The sequence below is a fragment of the Periplaneta americana genome, chromosome 7 (genome assembly GCF_040183065.1).
Source record: "Periplaneta americana isolate PAMFEO1 chromosome 7, P.americana_PAMFEO1_priV1, whole genome shotgun sequence".
In the NCBI taxonomy this organism is placed as follows: domain Eukaryota; kingdom Metazoa; phylum Arthropoda; class Insecta; order Blattodea; family Blattidae; genus Periplaneta; species Periplaneta americana.
Window position 1 is genome coordinate 5416647 of NC_091123.1, and position 5181 is coordinate 5421827.

Consider the following 5181-nt stretch of genomic DNA (forward strand, 5'->3'; position numbering starts at 1 on the left):
ACATCCGATAAGGGCACAAATACCCACAAAATGTTATGCAATGCATTCCACACTTATCAAAGGGTATTTTAAAGAATTTTTTTTTTTTGAAAATTTAATTTACCGGAAACAACAATAAAAGTGGGTGAGTGATTTAAAAATCCATAACGCAGGAAGCTTAAAAATGGCGACTCAACATCCGATAAGGACACAAATACCCACAAGATGTTATGCTATGCATTCCACACATGTCACAGAGTATTTTAAAGATTTTTTTTTTTTTAATTTACTCATTTTTCACCAAAAAATACCATCCTCTCTCCTTAAAGGTTGGAATTTCGGGAAAGATAGCTTATTCCTTTGACACTATATATACGTTCCTGATCTAACAACACTAAATTCAGTTTTTTTTATAAACACTGTCTTTAAAAAAAATATAATATTTTAATTATTCTTTCTCTAATGTATTGGAATATACATAGAATTAAGCTGTGTTGAAATATAGATAAACCTATAATTTCAAGAGAGAAATTGTTCCGGGGCCAGATATCAATCCCGGGACCTCTGGTTGAACGTACCAGCGCTCTACCAACTGAGCTACCCGGGAACTCCACCCAACACCGTCTCAACTTTTCCCTTTATATCCACACAACTCGTGTGGGCTGACGAAACGCCAGAGACCCACATCGAGTGCACACAAACTCTGTGTGACTTGGAATTGTGGTTTTCTGTTAACGTACACAGTGACGTCTATATTATACAAATCTAGTCTTTCAGGTAAGGCTCCCTGTAACGCAGATTTGAATAATTTCAAGGGAAAAATTGATCCCGGTCCAGGAACAATTTTTCCCTTGAAATTATTCAAATCTGCTTTAGAGGGAGCTTTACCTGAAAGACTAGATTTGCATAGATAAACCTACTTTACCAATCTTGTCTCCTTACACAACATTTTCTTTTTGTGTGATAATTGGAAACATGGTTGATTAAAGTTTGATAATTTATTTGTGAGAAATTGCTAAATACACGAGCTTTTGCAGCCATATTTGTGATATCATCATTTGTTTGTTTTCTAAATGAACAATGATCATCGCTGTCAATTTGAAACCAAGTCAATCCAGAGTGATGAACGCCAGTGCAGAACGTTATAAAGAAACCAGTTCATTTACTTACATGTAGAGCTAATTGAGTGGCGTTCACTCGGCAATGATCGCCATAGCAGAACCATAGCTTAAGGAATGATTTCAGTCTTTAGGAACTTATAGAACTGGGTACCCAAGATTTTAATAAATAAATGCTTACAGTAAAACCTGTTTGTTGTCCATCAATGAATGTAAGCTTACTTACTGCATATAGTGATATCATCAGTTATTACTTAAACATTATATAAAGAAAGAAATAATCTTGTAAACAATTACAAAAATCAAGATTTTTTTTATACACAGTATAATACAGGTAATAGATTTATGTTGTTATACAATGAAACGTCACTAAATAAAATACTTTGGTCCCAATAAATTTAATTCTAATCATAACTTTTTGCATTGTATAACATAAAATTAAGAAAATCGCCAGTTTTTCCTAGAGACAAACTTCAATCATTAAACTACGGTAAAATTAAAAGATGACCAATTCCACAAGTTTTACTGTACAAGACTACTCTTACATTCTGAACAAGGTAGAACAGTCCAGTGACGTGTCAATAACTCTGCATATGCATACATCTAACATTGTCCACTACCTTCACCCAGGCTGGTTCCAGCCAATACCTACATATTATTTAAAGCCAGGTTATATCACATTCTTTTGACCAGTGGGGGACACTAGAGTGCTTGAAATGTTCAGTGTTTTAGTCTGCAATTTTATTATTTGTCATTATTTTAAACGGATCAGTCAAATGATGACAATATAGAAAGCATTGTATACAAACTCCATATTCGTAACTTGATTTTATGCAGAATATGAAACCCAAAGACAAAATTAAAATCATTAATGATAAAAAATGTGCAAAGTAAAGTTTAGTCAGCAGACAAAAATCACATTACAAAATATTCCATGCAAAATTTTGGATATCTCTTCCTGATCCTTTATTAACAATTTGTTTCTCTGTACCATTGGCCTAATGACAGTCTGTAGACTGGAGTTTGTACTCCGTGAGTTCAAGTGAAATTTCTGGTGATGGGATAGGAGTTTTTGTGGTCGCTTCTGTTTTTTCCCTGCAATTATTCCACTATTCTTTCACAATTCATAATCATTTTTGTTTTCTTTTACTGGCTGAACAATTCTCATGCAGTACACGAGACAGCTTTTGAGAGCCTTTACTTAAATAGAATAATTGCTTCGGAATATGTATGGTAAGACTTTCCTGTGTTAAATTTCAACGTACCTCGTTTACATGTTTGACCTATTTATGGGTCATCTTCAGAACCGGTTGTTGTTGGTCTTGGCACCACTTGTTCTGTTTCCTGTGAGAGTATGTTCCTGTGGTATAGTGTAGAGTCAAAGAGTGTGTGTGTTTTGAAGTTGAGTTGTGTGTTGAGAATTTCGTTGGGGTGTGTTTTTGTGTGTGTGTATTTCGTATTGTTCTAGTCTGTTGAGTTTCTGGCTTTTTGGTTGGATGTGTAGTGTTTCCATATCTGTGTTGATGTCTCTGTGGATGTAGTTAGCATTTGTGATGTGTTCTGCATATGTGGAAGTGTTTTGTAATTTTGTTATGGCTGTGATGTGTTCTTTGTAACGTGTTTGAAACGATCTGCCTGTCTGTCCTATGTAGAAAACAAAACACCTCCACATATGCAGAACACATCACAAATGCTAACCACACCCACAGAGACATCAACACACATGGAAATACTACACATCCAACCAAAAAGCCAGAAACTAAACACACTAGAACAATATGAAATATACAGACACACAAAAACACACCCCAACGAAATTCTCAACACACAACTCAACTTCAAAACACATACACTTTGACTCTACACTATACCATAGGAACACACCCTCACAGGAAACAGAACAAGTGGCGCCAAGACCAACAACGACCAGTTCTGAAGATGACCCATAAATAGGTCGAAACATATAAGCGAAGTACGTTGAAATTTAACACAGGAAAGTCTTACCATACATATTCCGAAGTGATACAGTGTTAAAAGTTGTGTAATCAAGATGTAGAATAATTGCATTATACACTTCTGCACAGACAGAATAGATAAGAATAAATGAAGAGTTCTGTCCCATACGTCATATAGTTCGGATCTGAAATCATTAGTCATATATGAGGTTACTAATTGGAGAGGAATAAAGATGACCAACAATACTCCTGGAAAGGTGGAAAATATGCGTTGTAAAAGCAGAAAAAAAATTAATGATTAATGTATGTTATAATGACTAACTTCCTTTGAATCACTTCTTTGATAGTGAAAATAATCTGCGTGTATAAACTTCCAAGATCTGGTAACTCTAGATAAATTTACTTCCAGCTCTGAACTTTATACTACAAACTTGCATGCTACTTTCTCATGGTGGATCTCATATGAATTTTTGCACAAGCACAACTTTATCATAAACATGCACCATGGATGATGAGATGGGTCTGAATTACTGCTTGAATTGACAGCATGGCGAGTGTTCGTGTGTTGAAGACGTGGTCTAATGAAAAAGTGAGGGCAGTTATCCACTAAGAGCAAGCGTGTTGTATACTGGAATGTGAGATTCATGGCAGTCTCATTGAGACATAACATATCATGTAAATTATGTTATGTTCAACTCACATGCCAAAATTGCAGACTTCAGCTGGAAAAGCTTGACCATCCTCCATACAGTCCTGATTTGGATCCAAGGAACTTTCATCTCTTTCCGTGAGTGAAGGACTTGAAAGGTCATCATTGAAGCAATGAAGAAGTTAAAGATATAGGACACTTCACTTATATAGACAGAGTCTTAATTTTTTTTTCCCCATGGGTTTTTAAAAAATTGCTAGAGGTGGAAAAAAAATGACTAAATATTGAAGATGATTATGTGCAGAAATAGGATAGGATGGGTAACATTCACTGTAAAACTGTCACATATAAATATATGTTTGTTAATTTACCAGAATCTGGAGACTTTTTGCTACTGGAGCTAAATGACAGGTGTGAGCAGTATGGGATGAAGATAAATGCAAACAAGACGAAGACCATGGTCATAGGAAGAAAAGTAAAGAAGGTAAACTTGCGAATTCTAAATGAGGCAGTAGAGCAAGTGGACAGCTTCAAATACTTGGGGTGTACTATAAGCAGGAACATGAGCTGCTGCCAGGAAGTCAAAAGGAGGATAGCAATGACAAAGGAAGCTTTTAATAGGAAAAGGAGCATCTTCTGTGGGCCTCTGGAAAAAATAAGAAAGAGACTAGCGAAGTGCTATGTGTGGAGTGTGGCATTGTATGGGGCAGAAACATGGACATTATGATGAAGTGAAGAGAAGCGACTAGAAGCATTTGAGATGTGGATATGGAGAAGAATGGAATGTGTGAAGTGGACAGACAGAATAAGAAATAAAGCTGTGTTGGAAAGAGTGGGTGAAGAAAGAATGATGCTGAAACTGATCAGGAAGAGGAAAAGGAATTGGCTAGGTCACTGACTGAGAAGAAACTGCATACTGAAGGATACACTAGAAGGAATGGTGAACGGGAACAGTATTCAAGGCAGAATAAGATATCGGATTATAAAAATCAACATGAAGATATATGGGTCATATGAGGAAGGCAGAAAAGAGAGAAGATTGAAGAATGCAGGGTTTGCAGCGAAGGGCCTACCATTGGGCAGAAAACTATAAATGAACTACCCAGGATCCCAACTAGTAGTGTTCCCTTCTCAGCTCAGAATATAACTAGTAAACAATTCTGACTATCCAAATAATAAACACTGATGTGTGTATATGTATGTAAGACAAATGCTTACAGCATCAGCTTTCGACGTTGGAAACCCAAGTTCATATTCCAATGAGTCAAAAGTGAGGATTTTGTGATGGACAAGGACATTGTTAGGGGAGATTATCTATGCCATAATTCCATCATTTCTGAACACCTGCACACCCTTATCACCAATGCAGCAGCATTGTATTATCTTCTCCAAGAGATTCTGACAGAAAATTCTATGAACAGATTTGATGTAGATATCCGAATATTTGTATGTGGCACCACCCAAGCAAACAAATAAAAAA